The sequence below is a fragment of the Macaca thibetana genome, chromosome 10, assembly GCF_024542745.1.
Source record: "Macaca thibetana thibetana isolate TM-01 chromosome 10, ASM2454274v1, whole genome shotgun sequence".
Classification (NCBI taxonomy): Eukaryota; Metazoa; Chordata; class Mammalia; order Primates; family Cercopithecidae; genus Macaca; species Macaca thibetana.
Genome location: NC_065587.1, coordinates 91,441,375 through 91,461,486, shown reverse-complemented (window position 1 = coordinate 91,461,486; position 20,112 = coordinate 91,441,375).

Sequence of the window (20,112 nt, the reverse complement as noted above, 5' to 3'; positions counted from 1 at the left end):
CTCAAGATATTGGGTAAGACATGACTATTTCCAAGAATCTGTCTCCTGTCTGAGCAAAGAAGGCCTTGAATTCTTTTCCTGCGGGGGATCTGAGCTTGGCTCATGAAGTTAGAGTAGAATGAGGGACTTGCATTACTTGGATCTGGCTTGCACACCAAGAGAGAGAAGCTGACCGCCTGTGGTGGTCCTCAATAAGTTATCGTGAGGCGTGCGAGTGGGGGAGTCTGATCTCAACCCTTCATTGCACAGGTAAGAAAAGGGAGATGAAAAGGCAAAATGACTCATCCACCTTCAACAACAACAACTTGGAGGCAGAATCAGGCTCAGAGTTCCAGAAACTGTACTTTCAACTCCATGCTGGTGACAGGCTCACACTCAGGACTTGACCTGTTGAGGTTACTTTTTTCCCTGCGTCAATCCAGATATCATGTCCTTGGCAACAATATGTTTGGTCATTTGTTATGGTTATTTGTAGAATATTTTTACTTTTTTCTTTCTACTGAATCACTCCCACCATCGTGCAAACATCTGGTGCTTTCTCTTATCTTGAGAAAACCCTGTCTTAGCCCTATATTCCCCTACAAGTGCCACCTCATTTCCTTGCTGTCTTTTAAAAGAAATCTCACTTTATCTTCCCATTTTCCCTTGAGCATGCTCCAACAAAGGATATTCAAGTCAACTTGAGATGCCCCTGCCACTCAGTCAATCATGTCATACTTCTGGAGCTCCAGACACAGTTTTAGACACTGCAGACAAATTAGTCTTTTGCTGATGACATCTATGCTATTAAATCCACAGCCAGAGCCCTGTCGTCACCTTCTTGGCCTGTTGGCATGAGCCAGCGCAGTGAGTCATGCCTGCTCCTCAGCACTTCTAATCTTTGGCTTCTAGTCTTTTCTTTCTCCTTCTCAGTTGTTCTGTTGGTTTTCCCTTTTCCCTCCATAATCAGTTTCTCTTTTCTAACTATTTTCACTCTCCAGGTGATGTCATTCAGTCTCAGCATTTTAAAAAATGTCTGTACATTAATAACTCCCACAATCCTATCTCTACCTGCACCTCTCCCTTGAACCCAAGGCTTGTGAACCTGACCAGCGAGAACCCCACTTGGACATCTACTGGGCATCTAAACTTAACACGTGCAAAGGAAACTCCCCAGCTCTCCCTTACTCTGTAACTTCTTTGCCTTAATTGTCACCTTCCCATTCTTTCTGTAGCTCACTTCAAAAATCTCAGTCATCCCTGACTCTTCTCTTTCTCACACCTCACATCCAATCCAACAACACAATGTATTGACTCTGCCTTCAAAACCTACCAGAACTGGGTCACTGCTACCTCTACCGGGGCCTCCAACATGTTCTGCCTGGGTTGCATCTGTGGTATCCTGCCTGGTCCCCTTGGCACCCCAAGGCTCGTCCACCCACATCCCTGTTCCACACAGAAGCCAAAGGGATCCCAGAGACAAGGTTGCTCCATGTGACTCCTCTGCCCACATTACGCAGGAGTGTTAGTTTTCCTCAGAACGGATGTCACAGTGGACCTGCAATATGGGAGTTCCGCCCTGACTTTGCCTCCTTCTCGTTGCACCCACTCACATGCTTCAGCATTTGGCTCCTCACACGTGCCAGATACCTGAGCTCCTGTGCATGCTGTACCCCTGTTGAGAACACTCTTCCTCCAAATCTTCATAGAGGTCATGCCCTCTCTCTTCATATTCTGGTGGGAATGTCACCTTCTCAGTGAGGCTTTTTCTGACGGTTTTATTCACAATAGTAACTCCTATGCCCACCCCCTCAGCCCTCCAAATCCCTCTGCTTTGCTTACTATTTCTTCTTAGCTCTTGTCCTCATCTAATTATACAATGTGTGTTACTTATTGACTGGCTATTGGCTGTCTCAGCAGCCCCCCAACTAGAATGTAAACTCCATGGAGTCAAATCTCTGTCTGCTTTAGTCACTGCACTGACAGTGCTGGCTTCAAAAAGGGCATCCAGTAAGCATGTGCCAATTGGGTTAGAAAGAACAGAGAAGTTAGAGCATAAAGATCACCCTCCATTTCATCAGCAAAGCTCTTTTATTACACTGTTTTGTTTATATTATTCTTATTTTGCTTATTCTCTTTCAGATGTGTTCTAAGCATACTATAGAGAAAAGTAGTTTTACACAATTTTGCAATGCTTTGCAATTTACAATTTTGTAGATATTTTTTATAACTGCATGATACCCCATTGTGTGGGTCTATAATAACTGAATTTGCTCTTTCTTTTGCTGTTATAAGCAATGCAGACATCTTTCTACATACATATCCCATACATTCATATTTATGTTCTTAGGAGATGTTCTTGGAAATGGAATTATTATTACTATGTGAGAAGTTACCAACATTCATTTTCTTAGCAAAAGGTAAAGCCAAATCAATACCATGTATTTGGAGAAAATTTAAATTCTAAGACATGTTCTCAAGACAGTGTAGACTTACCTAATCTCCACAGCTGTCTATAGCTATGATACAATAACACCATATGAATCAATGTATAATAAGGTTCTGTGTGGATTCAATAAGGTCACCATGGATTCAATTTTCTTCACTATGTGGATCAAAGCAAGAAAATGCATATTTGCATTTAGAAATAACTCCTACCTCACAAGCAGGAATAAATAGGGCTTTCTAATGCTCCTTGGTAAAGAAGTATGAAGTCAGAAAGGCTGGGTCCAGCTCTTCCTCAGCTATTTATTAGATCTACAGCCATGAAAGAGTGGTGACTCCTTGGCATCTCCATTGCCCTTATCTTAAATGATGAGGTAGGACCAAATAGCCAAGGAGCCAAATTTTCGTTCAGCTCTGAGATGCTGTGTCTACCGGAAATGTTAATTTTCAAAAGCAACTCATTTGGTTTCTTCTACAGTTGAGTCCACATCAACCCAGCAATTCCACTATTAGACATTCACCCAAGAGAAATGAAAGCATATATCTGCAAGAACTCTTGCACCAAAATTCTCAAGGTAGACTTGTTTATAACCAACCCAAAGGACAAGCCACCTAAACATCTCTCAAGTGGATATACTCATGGACTCCTGCTCAACCATAAAAAATAACTAATGATGCATACAACATACATAAATATTACAGACACACTGAGTGAAAGAAAGTGAGAAGAATGGACTCATATAGCACATACCATATGAGTCCATTTGCATGAATTTGTAGAAGTGAAAAAAATAATCTTTTGGTGCTAGGAGTCAGACCATGGTTGCCTTGGGTTGGGGCAGGGGATGCTTGACTGGGCAGAGGCACAGGAAACTGTCTTGGATGATATGATGTTCAGTGTCTTGTACAGAGTGGTGATTATACACAGGTATATACAACTGACAAAACTCATCAAGTCCAAAGCCAAAGAATGGGGCATTTTATTGCATGTATAGTATATTCCCCAAAATATATGCTTTAAAGCCCATCCCCTAAGCACTGAGTCCAAATGTGGAATTGAAGAGTGAGTTGGATGCACTGCCAATCATTGGCATGCTGCCTTCATTTTGAGGCACACATTTGAAGCTGTTGGGTGCACCCACGTATGGGAGCAGGACTGCTCAACCCAAGTAACAAGCACCTCAGCCTATGGTTCTGAATCTGGGCCTGATCTCAGACTTCCCTGTATCCTTTGGGCAAGCTTGCTTTTCTGTCTCACCTCAGGGCTGAAAAACTGAGCTGAAGTGCTAAATGCCTCAGAGCCCCCAGGTGAGTGGTGAAGGCTTTTTAGAGGAAATACCAAATGCAACTCTAGAATGGATGTAGCCTCCCAAAGTCCATTCTTAGCAGTTGGCTCACAGAAGTCCCAAAGCTGCCAGTGTGCTTTATCTCAATTTTACAAGTGCTAAGTACTGGAATTCAAAGCCAAGAACAATCCTTTCAGAGTACGAGAAACACATGTTTCCCCACAGATGGTGGGACCAAAGCTTATGACCTTTGGGGAGAAGTCTTCACAGCTGGGTGATTATCTGAGCGGTTTCCTACTGGGAAGGACATGTGGAGACCAGAGATATAAACCCTAAGCGAATAAATACCAATCTGGGTAATTCAAGTAGCCCTGGAAATCCACGGTGTGACTGAATTCTTCTGCCAGGGAAGGGAAAAATCCACCTGGAAATGGTGCTGCTGTGTGTCCTTTGGCTCTCAGTCAGTGAACATGAGACATGTGTCAGTGCAGCAGCAAACTCGGAGAGAAGAGCGTTCTGCATCACTGGGAAATATGCAAAAGAGCAAAGGATAGGGGTAGGGAAAGTTCTGATTGTGAGTTTGTCCTCCCCATCGGGGCTGTTAGACCAGGAGCAGGGAACTAGTTCCACCAGGGGCCACCTGCCAAAGTTGTTAATGTGGAACTTTGAAATTCACATAAAAAGCCATGTCATTTGGCATGTGTTGTTTTACCAGTTTTTTTCTAATTTATGTTGAATGCATTAAACTTAATAAATAGAAAACTCAGACTAAAAAAAAACAAAAACAAAAATCTCTCATAATCTCATTGCTCCAAGAAGATTTGGGTTAACATGTCAATGTATGACTTTCATATGCAGGCATAGCTCACTCATCTATAGAAATACATTCTGAGAAATGGGTTGCTTGGTAAGTTTCTCCTTTTGAGAATATCATAACATATACTTATACAAACCTAGATAGCATATTCTACTGCATACCTATGCCATATGGTATGACCCGTTGCTCTTAAGCTGCAAACCTGTATAGCCTGTTACTGTACTGAATACTGTAACACAAAGCACTAGACAATAGTAATCTCTCAACTTCATTGTAATTTTCCAGGAACACCGTCATTTATGCAATCTGTCCATCAAATGTGACTATGTGGCACATGACTGTTTATGCAAATACAGAAAGAACATTACAAAAATGTTGTCACGCTACTGTATCATTTTATAGCTTGTTTTTCTTTATAAATTTACCATGATAATTCCCTTGTCGATAAATGGTCTCCTATAAGATTATTTTTGTTAGAAACCCAGTATTCCATAGCAATGTATTGCAATCTACTTATTCACCTATTATTAGATCATAGACACAAGAAAAATTGATAGAATCTAGACTTGATATTTTTAAATAGTTTTTAGAATATCACTAACTAAAAATCAACTTAAAGTGATATCTTTAACAGTTTGCCAATTAAAAGCAAGAACTTGTGGGTAACAACAGAGGATGAGACCAGATTTCAAAGTCTTCCTTCTTCTAGAACTTAGAAGAAGGAAGTGTAGACATCACCATCATCATCAAATGGGTAAAAGCCATAACTTAGTCCAACACCTAGAACAGAAGCCCCTCCCGACAAGCCTGACATCCCTTCAGAGATGGGAAAACCCACTGAAATGCACTCTCTTGTTTCTTCCAGGTGGGAGAAAGGGGGAAGAGGAAACCATGAACAGTCAAAGCTACCAGCAGTACATTAGCAAAACAAAGCAAGGAGAAACAACATCAGACCACGTCCTCTGAAGGGGCAGGAGCACCTGGGAGGCAGCAGCACAGAAGTGGCCAAGCCCCGCCCTGAGCACAGGCAGCTGAAGGGGTTGCTGGAAGAGACTGAGGCTGGCAGGACGGACACTGCTGGATCCCTGGTGCTCTCCGTCTTAAAGCACAGGAGAACTTCCCATGATATTAGAATATGCCTCAAATAATCAGCGATAACATTGTTTCAGGGCTTATAAGAACACAGAAGGTGAGCAAGCAGAGCCCAGGCCTCACAGTCAAAGCTACTGAACCGGGGGCCGGCCAGCTTCTCACATTGCCCAGTGGAGGACTGCATCCTGTGAGCTGTCTGTTTAAAAGATTAAGTCAAGGTAACTAATCATCACATAGAGTGCGGTCCATCACCTACCTTAATTATACACCTTCATAAAGGCAAAGTCGAGGATGCTTGCAAACCCTCAGCCTTTGTATGACTGAAGGCTGGTGAAATCTCAAAGATGACTGAGTAGACTGCATGAGTCCATGTGTCAGTGAGGTTTAGGCCAGTAATGAAATTTACATAAATCATTCTACACTTATTCATGAAAGTGTATTTTTGTGTTATTTTAGTGAAATAACTGAACATGTTTTGAAATTAGGATTTTCACCTGATGTGCATTCTTTTGACAGCCATAATCTAAAGCAGTTCTCCCTCAGGGTGGTTTTGCCTTCTAGAGGACCCTGGACAGCGTCTGGAGATGTTTCTGTTGTCACTGCTGGGGGCAGGAAGTGGGTGCTCTGGCATCTGGTGGGCAGAGGCCAGGGAACTGCCAAATATCCTGCAATGCACAGGATAGTTCTGCAACCCAGAATTATCCGCCAAAATATCTCTATATCCTATATGTAGGTTTTCATATCTAAAACATGTCAACATCGGGAAACCCTGATTTAAAGGTTTAGTAATGAGATTTCATTGAATTAAAGTTTTTAATCACCAAATTTGTTTTTATCAAAACATAAGTAGAAATAAATGTTAAAATATTTAAAAATCAAACATACTCCTAAAAAGATATTTTTCCTCAATATAATCAACATTACCTATTAAAATTAAGAGATAAATACAACTTATAATCAGCAAACATAAAATAATAAACAAAATTTCTAAGTAAATATTTATAGTATATTTACTTACAAATCCATATGTTTTATAAAAATGAAAGTATTTGCAAACCTATCACTCGCTGTCCATGGAGGCATCAATGTAACTATTTTCTCATGTCTCACAGACCCACACGTATAAAGATTTAAGGTGACAGAAGTCATCTGACACTACACATATTCTCAGCTGCCAGAGACAAATGTGTCTCTGCATTCACCCCCGAACATCTCCAGAGCCACACATGGAGTGTGATGAGAGTGGACAGTGGGTCCCAATGCTGTTGGGAGCCCCACTCAGTGTGAGACCTTGCTGGAGTCTCCCCATCGGAGACAAAGGACCCACAACTCCACCAGTTCATTCCTTTTTCCCTGCACTCTTCCAGTGGTCAGATCCTCCTTGCACCCCAAAGAGTGTCCATCTCCAACATAGGCCGGAGCACAGCCCACACACCCTCACGGCATTTAGACACGTCCCATTTGGTTTTGCAGACCTGGGGAAAGAGAGAGAAAGAATTCCCAGAGGCCTGAATGCTGTTGGTTACGGGAGTAGACGTACAGGATTGCAGGTTCCTGGGCACCAGAGCTGAGCCCCAGATCCCGAAGGACAGAGACGCCCTGTGTTCCTCAACACACCGTGCTGTTGCCTGGGACAAGTGGGCTTCCTGAGCACCTTGCCAAGGCCCTCTTGTCTGGGTGTGAGGGAAGCACTGCCTCAGAGGATCTCTCTACTTCCACTTCTAGCCTCACAGTATGGAGAAAATGGAACACACAATACCTAAACCACACACGGAAATTCCACTAGGAATGCCGACCATTCTCAGATAAGATAGAGGGAGGCAGAGCAATGCATTCCTGGGTGCAGGATGTGGAGTGGTGGTCCTGGCATTAAGGTGCTGATTAAAGCATGAACGAGATGACAACAAAATAGGAGAGACACATACCTGTCTTAAAAAAATGAGAAATGGCACCAAGAGTGTATGTTCTGGAAGAAAACAAACCTGGACATATTTTTCCTAAGGAGAATGTTAACAAGTATGTCAATTTAATACCACAAGAACACAAAGGCTAACCGAGTAAACAACAGAGGAGATTACCCAAGGATAAATCAGAGTAAAGAAAACAAATCGAGGGCCATAAAAGTAGCAACATATTTAAGCCACCATGAGTAGTTTAGGCATAGCTGAATATCAAATTACTAACCTAAAAAATACCGCTTGAGATAAGCATAGTGAACACGGAGAAGTCACCAACAGATAAAAATAATCACATAACAATAGCCATGGGATACGAAGGCAATGGAATGTAAGCAGAGAACCCAATAAATGGGAAAAAGCAAGTATCCAAACCTATAATACAAGAAAAACAAATTTGCAGAGCACAGGACACAACATACTCCTGGAAAATCTGATATGAAAAATTGTCCCAGCCTGGCTAAGTTCTTGAAAGTCAAGGAGGAAGAAAGACATCTATGGTATCCAGGCAGAGTTATTGAATCATAAGGAAAGTCTGGCTTCCGTTCAGCTTCCCCAGTTGAACACTGGGTGCCAGAACACTCCATTGTCTGATTACAGAGTGTGAGGCACTGTATTGAGTACTGGACATTGTCTATGGCCATACCACCCTGAGCGCCCCCAATCTTGTCTAAATACTGGGCATGTACAGGGACATCTGGGAGATATTGCAGGTTTGGCTCCAGTCCAGCACAATACAGCAAATCAGCTAATACTTCAATAAAGTTAGTGAAACCATGTTTTTGGTTTCCCAGTGCATATAAAGTTGTTTATACTATATTGTAGTCTATTAAGTATAAAACAGCATTATGTAAGAAAAAACACTGTACATCCTTTAATTTAAAAATACAGCTGAAAAATGCTATTGATGCTGTGAGCCTTTATTTAGTGATTTGTAATCTCTTGCTGGTGGAGGGTTTTGCCTCGATGTTGGTGGCTGCTGACTGGTCAGAGTGGTGATTGCTGAAGGTTGAGGTGGTATGGCAATTCCTTAAAAGATGACAACAATGATGTTTGCCACAATTGATTGACTCTTCCTTTCAGGAAAGAGTTCTCTGTAGCACGCAATGCTGTTTGACAGTGTTTTATCCACAGTAGAACTTCTTTCAAAATTAGAGTCAACCTTCTCAAACGCTGCAGCTGCTTTATGAAGCTTATGGAATCTTGTAAATCCCTTGTTGTCATTTCAACAATGTTCACAGCATCTTCACCAGGATTCGATTCCATCTCAAGAAACCATTACATTTGTTTATTCATAAGAAGCAACTCTTCATCTGTTCAAGAGTTTTTTAATTTTAATTTTAATTTTAGATCCAGGGGCTACACACACAGGTTTGTTACAAGGGTATATTGCATGATCCCGAGTTTGGAGCGTTTTTGTAATGAAATTCCAGCAATTTACTCACATCTTCAGGCTCCACTTCTAATTCTACTTCTCTCATTTTTCTAGCATATTTGCAGTGACTTCCTCCATTGAAATCTTTAACCTCTTAAAGGCATCATTGGGTTGGAATAAACTTCTTCCAAACTTCTGTGAATGTTGATATTTTGACCTGACCCCATTAATCACAAATATTTTAATGACATCTAGAATGATGAAACCTTTCCAGAGGTTTTCAATTTATTTCCAGAGGTTTTCAATTTATTTCCAGAGGTTTTCAATTTATTTTGCCCAGATCCCTCAGATAAATTAGACAGTAATTTATCTAATTATGGCAGCTACAGTCTTACAAAATGTATTTCTTAAATAATAAGCTTTGAACATTGAAATAATCCTTGATCCATGAATTGAAGAATTAATGTTTGTTAGCAGGCATGAAGAAACACTGTCATTGTACATCTCCATCAGAGTTCTTGGGTGATGAAGTGCATTGTCAATGAGCAGTAATAATTTGAAAGGAATCTTTCTTTCTGAGCATTAGTTCTCAACAGTGGGCTTCAAATATTCAGTAAACCATGCTGGAAACAGATGTTCTGTCATCCAGGCTTAGTGGTTCCATATTTATCTACTCTGCACAGGCAGACTAGATTTAGCATCATTGGCCCCTAAAATGTCAGTCTGTCTTTTGAAACTCTGAAGTCAGTCTTTGACTTCTGTTTAGCTGTGAAAGTCCCAGATGGCGTCTTCTTCCAAGATAAGGCTGTTTCATCTGCACTGAAAATCTATTGCCTGGAGTAGTCAACTTCACCAATGATCTTAGCCAGATCTTCTGGATGACTTGCTGCAACTTCTACATCCGCACTTGCTGCTTCACTTTGCACTTTTATGTTGTGAAGATGGCTTTTTTTCCCTCCAGTCTCATGAACCAACCTCTGCTAGCTTCCAACTTTTCCTCTGCAGCTTCCTCACACCTCTCAACCTTCACAGAATTGAAGAGCGTTCAGAGCTTACTCTGAATTAGGTTTTTGTTTAATTTTCTTTTGGTTTGATCTTCTCTTTGGACCACTAAAATTTCCTTCCTATCAACAATAATGGTGTTTTACTTTCCTATCATTTGTGTGTTCTCTGACTTTTAATTTCCATCAAGAACTTTTTCTTTGCATTCACAAATTGACTAACTGGGTGCAAGAGGCTTAGCTTTCAGTCTATCCTGGCTTTCAACATACCTTCCTCACTAAGCTTAATTATTTCTAGTTTTTGATTTAAAGTGAGAGACATGTGACTCTTCATTTCACTTGAACACTTAGAAGCCATTGTATGGTTATTGATTAGCCTAATTTCCATGTTATTATGTCTCAGAGAATAAGGAGGCCCTAGGAGAGGGAGAGAGAAGGGAAAACGCTGGTCAGTGGGGCAGTCAAAACACATAAACAGCAGGGTGCGGTGGATCATGCCTGTAATCCCAACACTTTGGGAGGCCGAGGCGGGTGGATCACCTGAGGCCAAGAGTTCAAGACCAGCCCAACTAACATGGCAAAACCCCATCTCCACTAAAAATACAAAAATTAGTCAGGTGTCATGGTGTGCCCTTGGAATACCAGCAACACGGGAGGCTGAGGCAGGAGATTACTTGAACCCAGGAGGCGGAGGTTGCAGTGAACCAAGATCATGCCAGTGCATGCCAGCCTGGGTGACAGAGCGAGACTGTTTAAAAAACAAAAACCACACAAATTATTTCTAGATTAAATTTGCCGTCTTATATGGGCACGGTTCATGGTGCTGTAAAACAATTACAATATTAGAATCAAATATCACTGATTAAAGATCATCATAACAAATATAATAATAAAGAACAAGTTTGAAATACTGTGAGAACTACCAAAATTTGACACAGAGACAGAAGTGAGCACATGCTGTTGGAAAAATGGTGTGGATGCAAGGCTGTCACTCACTCCAATTTGTGAAAACTGCATTATTGAAGACATGCAATAAAGGGAAGCACAAGAAAACAAGGTATGTCTTTGTTCTCTCACTTACTGCCCACAGGAATTGGTGGCAGAAGCATTTTTCCTTTTGTGCTTCCGGAGACCCTCTCCACCCACCTCCATCCTCATTTCTGTCTCAGAAAAAGTGGTGCACTGGTAAATGTTAAACAACAGGCTCTCCAACAAAGAGTCCCATGTTTGTAGTATTTGTTGATGCCTTTGATGCTGTGGTAGACATACTTGCATTATGCCCAGTTTCAAGCTACCAGGATGGTGTTAAATAGTCTTTCAGTTTTCCTGTTCTCAAGGTTCCATTTGAGTTTGTCCATTCGAGACCATGACCCAAAGATTAGGAGGAAAGATGAGTTATGTGTTTCCCCCGCTGCTGGTTTTATCCCTTGGCAAAATATTTCATCTCCTGTCAAGAGGCCCTATTCATATGTCCCTCCTTGTCCCTGGGTTTAGAAACTGCTCTTTCCTGTTTTTCACTCAGGCCTGGATGAGGGAGGTGTAGAGAAAGTCCCTCCACTGTAGCTGACACTTTGCAAATATTCCCTTATTAACTGTCTTCGAATTACCAGTTTAACTGTGCCTTCTTTTTCTTGCTATAATCCTGTCTAGACATCATTATTATTTCATTTTACAGATGAGAAAACTGAGGAATGAAGAGATTAATTAGCTTGCTCAGGATTGTACAGTTAGGCTGGGCATGGTAGCTCATGCCTGAAATCCCAGCACTTTGGGAGGCCAAGGTGGGTGGATTGCTTGAACCTGTGAGTTCGAGACCAGCCTGAGCAATATGGTGAAACCCCATCTCTACAAAAAAAAAAAAAAAAAAAAAAAAAAAAATTAGACTGGTAGGGTGGTTGGTGGGGGGTGGGCAACTGAGGTAGAATGTTCACTTGAGCCCAGGAGGTAGAGGTTGCAGTGAGCCAAAATGGTACCTCTGCACTCCAGTTTAGGCAACAGAGCAAGACCCTGTCTCAGCAAAATAAAAGAAAGATTATACAGTTAGTATATGAGAAAGCTGTCAAACCAAGTAGCCACACCCAGAGTTTGAGCTCTGAACCAAGAAAACTACCTCACAATACAGAATGCATAGGCAAAGAAAGTGTGACCCAAAAATCTCCTACCCAGCAAGTTCTCTTTTAGGTATAGAAACAACAGACTGATATTATCAAACATAAAGGAAGATATGATTATGGAATCCAAAGCACATTTTAAATAAACTCCTTGAAAATAAAATAAAACAACTGGAAGATGAAATGAAGCATTATCACAACAGCACAAGTGATAAACTCAAACACATTTCTATTTTAAGTAAAGAATCCTATTTTAAATAAAGAGAAGTATGGCAATAGCCAGAAAAAATATGATGAATGTGGCAACAAAAAATTAATGCATTTTACCAACAAATAATTAGAGGTAGAAGATGAGGAATGAGAGGAAGTATAAGTGTATTAATTTTCACATTTTTCCTTGTGATAGATATTCCCTATGTCTAATAAATCAAGAGACAGATTAACTCAACAAGTAATTATTAAGTGTCTACTAAGTTTTGAGTATGAGCTAGATGCTGAGCGATGCTGGTGGACAACAGCAGTCTCAGCTCCAAGGACCTTACTGTCTAGCAGGAGATGCAGATTGTCACTAAGTGCCATGAAGGAGAGAGACACCACAGTGTGACAGTGAAGAGCTGGGTAAATCAACCCTGCTAGGGAGGTCAGGGAATGTTTCCCTGAGGGAGTGACAATCAAGCTGATACGTGGAGCTATCACAAAGAATTACTCTGCAACGTGTGGGGAAAATGGTTCTAGGCAGAGGTGCATATCATGATATGCAAAGGGCAGTGGTAGCTTTAAGAACTAAAAGGCTGGTAAGATCCACTGGTGGGAGAGAGGAGCAGCATGGTCAAGGATGTGCTGGATGATGGGCATTCCTAAAAATTCTTTGGATGCAAAGCCTTGCAGGACACAGCACATATCACACATCTCGATCCTTATTCGAAGGACATCATCCACTGTGGTGGCTTTAAGAGACATCTGCTGATTCTTTGCAATCCTCCCATCGTGGAGCAGGCTAGATCCCCTCCCCTCTAATTTGGACTGGACTTAGTAACTCATTTCTAATGAATACAAGTGGCAGAAATGATGCTGTGTGACTTCTCAGGCTAGGTCATGAAAGGATACCACCTTTACTTGGCTGCTCTCCTCTCTCTCTCTCTCTCTCTCTCTCTCTCTCTCTCTCTGTTCCTCTGTACTCACCATTGGAGGCTGGCCACTATGTTGGGAGGAAGCCTGGGCTGCAGGGAAATACTCTATGTAGGTATCTTAGCTAAGAGCCCCAGTTAGGTCTTCAGCCAACACAAGCATCAACCACCAGATATGAGTGAATGAGCCTTCAGATGGTTTTAGGCCCCAGCCTTCGAGTCTTCCTGTAGAGGCCTCCAGTCTCATGGAGCAGAGACAAACCATCCCCACTGTGCCCTATCTGAATTCCTGCAATGCAGAAACCAGCAGAAATCATAAATGAGTATTGGCATTTTAACTCATTAGTTTTAGGGTAATTTATTATATAGCAAAAGATATAGAGCAAATTGTTTTAAGCAAATTTAGATACATTGCTTAGAGTTACAAAGGCCTAAAATAGATGTGCAAGTGACAAAAAACAGAAGGAAGTAGAGGACTGTGGAAACCAATGTGATGCCTGTGTTTTCTTTTGTGAGATGGAGTCAATAGATACTATCTAAAGTTGATAAGTCAAGAAACAAAATATTAAAATATATCACATGAAAAATAAGCAATCTAAAGAGCAAAAAGCAGGAAGCAAACACTATCGCATAGAAATAGAAACTGAAGAGACCAAGTGCGATTACAAATGTAAATGCAGAAAACACACATTAAATAATAGGACATTTGAATCAATGGCTATTTAAGGAAATAATGTACTTTGGACAAGTGTTGTAATAAGTAGCCCAATATCAGAAAAACCTCTTAATATAAAGCACCATAGGAAAGAGCCAAGGAAAACAATTGGTAAAAGTTTGAGAAGAGGACATGAGCATATCCTCAGATCCCTACCTCACTCCGTCTGATACAGATTCCACATAATCAAAGATTTTGCCATAATAACAATACAATATGAAATTATGGATGAATGTGTGTCACCCTGGAGTGAAATAGGCCTTTCTAAGAAAATTTTAAAAATCTTTGAAGGCTTTGAAGACACAATTGGTGAATATGACTACTTAAAAATAAAATTGCTAACAAATGCAGAAGACAAAAAATTGAAAAAAATTATAATGCATAAAAATTTTATTTTCTTAATTTGTAGAAAGCTCATACAACTCAGTAAGAAAAATCATATAAACCCTAAAGAAAAATGGAGAGTGGATATAAAAAATCACTACAAGAAAAGAAGTACTTATGGCTTGTAAAAAATTAAAAGATGCTCCATTCATGGTTGAAGGAAAGCAAATGCTGGCAGTAATGAAATACCATTTTTTGTTGTTCAGCTTGACAGAAGTCTGATAATACTGTGTGATGATGAAGAAAGAGATGCTCTAGACAGAGGAAGTTGGTGTGGCCCTCAGGAGGACAATTTGGCAGTATTATCAAAATTTTAAACACACGTATTTTCAACCACACTAATATTTCCATGACACTCTAGTTATTCTATGCTGCATTTGTTTTGCATGACAGTTTAAGATAAATCTTTGCCTTGGTGGGTGACAGGATCCCAGACTCTTCTTAATTCCTAATCATGCACATCATTCTCATACCTGGGAACCAAGGCTCAGGAAAATACAAAGCAACTCACTGGATTTGATCAGTCTTTGCTAGTGCCCCATCTGCAGATCTTTTTCTTTCCAATTTGTTTGGTAGAGGTAATTCTAAGGCTATGAACTAGATTGATGGAGGAAGGAAATCTTTACAGGATCAAGGTCAGGGTAGGTTTAAATTGACGATATAATGAGGCTTTCTAATGAACCATTTTGAAAATTAGCTGTGTCTTCCCCCAAAGAGTCTGTCTACGCAGCCAAGGTTAAAATCTTGGCTCTAATTATAGTGACCCTAATACTACTGGGGAGAGAATTGTTGAAGGGTTCTCTGGGATTATTCAGTTTGTGTCAGCAGCGTAGATCTTAAATCTGCCTCTGGAATCAGAGTCACAGGGAAGCAAGCATCTACCATGAATATCTGAGACCTTCACATGTTCTTCTACAGGAATGGGTCCTAATGACATATTAAAATCACACTGGCACTGGTATACTATGGTTGCTATAACTGAATATTTGTGTCCTTCCAAAATTCATGTTGAAACACCAATGCAATTGTATTAAATGATGAGGTTGTTACAACATGATTTGGAGGTGGCGGGATTAGTGCCCTTATAAAAGGGCTTGGGGGAGCCTGTTTTACCCTTTTGCTCTTCCACCATGCAAGGACACAGCAAGAAGATGCCATCTCAGCCTATGGCTGTACTATCCTGAATGCTCCCAATATCATCTGATCTTGGAAGCTAAGCAGGATCGGGCCTGGTTAGTAATTGAACGGGAGAAGATGCCATCTTGGAAGTAGATAGCAGCCCTCACCAGACACTAAATCTGCTGGTGCCTTTAATCTTGGACTTCCCAGCCTCTAGAACTATGAGAAATAAATTTACATTGTTTATAAATTACCCAGTCTAAGGTATTTTGTTAGAGCAGTAGGAATGGACTAAAACAGTGATCTTCTAAAGGAGAGAGCACCTACCTATGGGTCCCTGGTAAAACGTATCCTGTCCTTTGATCTGATGTATGTCTGGACCATAGCCATGCCCAGGCCAGCTGCCATCTCAGAGGCACTGGAGAAGGCCAGCCATCAAAAGGTAACTCATTGTTATCCATGAAATACACAGGTTCAGCTTGGCCAATGAGTTATTCGAATATGTAAGTTGAAGTTGTTCCATTGACATTGGCTGCTTATGGCATTTTTCCAAGGAGGATTGGAAGGAGGACCAGGAGAATCTTGGCTGCATTTTCCAAAAAGTGGCTCTTTATAATTTTATTTATTAATAATGCAATATAATTATGAAAAGCTATACTATGGGTAAAATGGGAATTCTAGGGGCATGGATTGCAGTAGGACCCATTGGGGTTAATATAATACTGCCCTTCTCACACGGTCTCAGGAACCCCAGCCCCCACTTCACCACATTGACCCTGCAGCACTGCAGTCTGTTCCTCCGCAGCTGCACACCACGCTACCCATCACAACTGAACCTCCCACGGCACTGGAGTGGTGCCTGCTGCTGGGACCTTCCATAGTAGAAAGTTCTGCCTCCCCTATGATGGCTTCTCTTGCCAGTTCTGCCTCAGGCAAGTTGCATAAGTTCTCCAAGATTTCTTGTTTTGTCTCTGAGTGTGGGATAAAAATCACAGCTGCTGTGAAAGGATGTTGAAGCACCTAGTACATGCTCAATAAATAATAGCATTATGTCTGCCTCATGGTGTCTCCATCGATGTGTTGTACTTTAATTTTCTGTATGTGAATGGCTTATTTTCTTAGATTGTGAGGTACTGGTAGGGTGTGTAATCCTTCTTTTTATTATAGATAAGATTTTGATATCTTCTCAGTAAACACTTACTGCAGATTGAATAAACAAGGTATTCTCTCTTCCCTATCTTCCTGGCTAGAAATGTTTCTCTGCATTATGGGATGAGAGTAATCCCTGGTGTCTGGTGGTCTTCATCAATCAAGGATCTTCACATGATCGGACACAAATAAAAGACCCCAGAACCATGAACTTTGATGCCACCAGGAGCATCTGAACTTTGCTGTGGTCAATGGTCACAATGATAGATCCTGATTCATCATGCCTCTTGGTGTCCACTTTTAGTCTGGTTCTGGGCTTGGCCCTATAACTTGCTCCAGCCAATTGCACATCAGTGACACAATGCAAGCAGAGGCTCAATAAGCTCATGTGCTTAGGGCCTGGGTACTTAGTAGCCTCATGAGGAGCCAAAGGAAGACCAGCAGAAGATCTGCCCCTCCACCACAGAATGAAGAAGAAAGAAAGATGAGCATGCCATTGTTGTAAGACACTAGGTGTTGGGATGACTTGTTACACAGCAATAGCTGACTGAGTATTAGCTTTGTTCCTTCCAGGTGGGCTTACTGGGAGTCTGGAGGTATGGTGGCTGGCAGATCTTCTTGTCAGCCTTGGACACTCTTGTCTGTATGCTGGCAGAAAAATCTTGGGGAAGACTTCTGATCACTCCTGCTAGGGTCACAAGTACATCAAGGTCTATTCTCTAGGCCAGGGCAACAGGATGCTGCGTTCGACTCCCCAGCTTTTATGTTCCTGTCCCTGAGGTCAGGGAGTAAACTTTCCAGAGAAGAATAAGCCAGGGTGGAGAGAAGCTTCGCAGGAAAAGCAGACATCTATCGTCAGGTATCTGTGCCCCTGACTCATGGGTGAGTGGCTTCTTTGGAATTCATGAGTTGCCCTATGTTCTGGAAAAGAATGAGATTGTCCAGGAACTATCTTATCAGGTACTTATGCAATCGGCATTCTTCTCCACTTGGAAAAGTGCACGCCTCTGTGTGCCCCTCAGGACTTTCTATCCATATATCATTTTCCTTTATTCCCATAGTGCTTTGATCACTGTTTCTTGAATGTCCACAAGGAAACCGTTCCTCTTTGAAGTATTACCTTCTCCTGCCCAGTCACCCTGCTGACCTGGTCCAGAAGAGCAAAGAATTTCAAACATGTTCACCAAAGCCTGGGATTATCTCTTTAGCTTTCATTTTAGAAACTTCCCTCCCATTTGTTTCTTATTTCATCATAGCTCCTGTGAAATGAACACATAAGCATACACACAAATACACAAACACACAGGCACACACACACTTGTGACACTCTCACAGCAATGCCAACACACATAGACATACATACAGAATTCAGTGTGGAATGCATGTGTTGTTGGGGAGTGTGGGCTGCTTGCTCAAGCTAGCAGCAGCTTTCCACGATGACCCCACCAACCCTACTCTTTGTGAACCAGCATTTCTGCCTGCTAACTGATGCATTCCTTTTCTGATGGATATTCTATCTAGCACTGCCATACTGCTTACCACTTCTGAAAACCTGATGCAGGTTAGCTCCTCAATCCAAAATGGCCCTGTGGGAGAGATGCCTCCACTTTTGTGTGCAAAGCAAACAAGTTGCAGAGAGCTGGAGTCAAGTAGCGAATCCCCCTGCTTGTCTTCTGGACTCTTCAAATTCAAGTACAAAACTGAGCTCACCATAACTTTTCCCCAACCCAGTATCTTATGTCCTGATGTTTTCTGTTTACCATATTTACCTGGTTGTTCCCACCTCAAGCTGGGCTGGTGGGTTCCCCTTCTCCCTCAGCTCCGCATCAGTCCAGCAGCAAGCCCGGTGGATCCTTCCTTCAACAGGTGTCTCACACAGGCCCAGGCCCTTCTTCTGCTGCCTCCACCCTAGAGCAACCCAGCACTGCCTCCTGCTACCGAAGCTGCTCCCTAAGTAGCCTCGCTATGACAACTCCCCCTCCATTGTTCCATATACAACAACCGAACTGAACTTTTCAGACTGGGTGTAAGCTAAGTTAAGCCTCACCTCTGCATAAATCCTCACTGCCTTCTCTCTGCTCCATGAAAGCTCCAGTCCTCACCACGGTCTCAGAGGCCCCTTGTGTTCCGGTCCCAGATCTATTACTGGCCTCTTTACTCCATCTCTTTAGTTCGCAAGGGAGTGAAAATTCCCTTCCAGATTTTCCCACCTGCTTTTCCTGGGACTTCAGTCCTGGCCCTCTGGCTCATACACTCCTCCCTCTCCTCTTATGGTTCACTCCCATGTCCCATTCTCAGAGGCCTCCCCATAGTCTTGTGCCCCGAGGGAGGTTTTGTGCCTCCACAGCGTGTTTCCAGAATTGCAGGTGCACTTTCTCCTCGGGTGCAAGGCCCAGCCTGCTATGGCCCCACTGTTCTGTATGCAGCCCGTGCTCAGTGAGCCTGGAATGAATGATGGGTTCAAAACCTGGAAATGTCTGCCAGCTTCGATAACACAAGAGGCAGCCCCCAGGAAGGCAGCGGCTCAGAGAAGGACGCCAGCCTGCAGGATCAGAGGGACAGACCCAGTCTCCTCCCGGGTCTCCTATACTTCTCTCAATCCAGGCCAGTTGCAGGAGGGAAGGAATGTGATCACATAAGGCAAGCTGTGTAGGGAGACTGAAGACCTGCTTCAAAAGCATAAAGGGGCGCTTCTGGTTGGAGACTAGCCATGGTTTTCAGCAGGAAAAGGAGGTATGTGCTAGCCTACTAATGAGCTTCTCTTCCCTGATGCTGACCCTGATGTACACACCAGGTTGCCTATATTTTCCACTTTACAAGAGTGTTTGGGCATCATTAAAACAGTCCACATGACATTAACCAAGAGTACACTAAGTGCCAGGCACATCCTTCACATTTCAAATGAGGTGTAAAACGCTCCCCTTTTCCTTCGGGGTGTAGGAACAGACTGTGGACCTCAGTTCCCTCCTCCATGAATTAATGGGTGTCACTGGGTGGTCTGCACACTGCTTCCTCTCCCCTATTCCGGGCTTCTTCAGATTTCCAGCAGGCTGGGACGTGTGTCCCTAAGACATGACACAGGCTCTGCAAAGCTTCCACAGTGTGCGGTTCCATGGATAAAATATCTCCCATGATGACTTCTAGAAAACAATAGTGCATCGTTTCTACCCTCCCCAAAGGGCTGGAGTTTCCTGATTTTCTCTGGAGTCCTTTGTTTTGATGTTGAAACAGTCTGTAATTTACCATTTTCCCTCTTTCCTCTTATCCTCCAGAGTTCTCCATTCTCAGTAAAACATTACTGGAGCAGTTGCCAGGAAATCCTGCTTTGAGTGCAGTAGCTTCCTGGCCCTAGGAGAAATGTGGTCGAGTTAATCATTCACTTTTCCAAGTCCTTCTGCAATCTTCCTTCAGGAAAGGAGATCAAACCATTTCCTCAGTGCTGGCCTTGGATTTTCTGATCCTCATGAGGAGAGGACTAGGCTAAAACCATTCAAATGCTGACTTTGCTGCCTCTTAATGAAGAGCTTTCATCCTTTCCTAGTGCACACATCCGTATC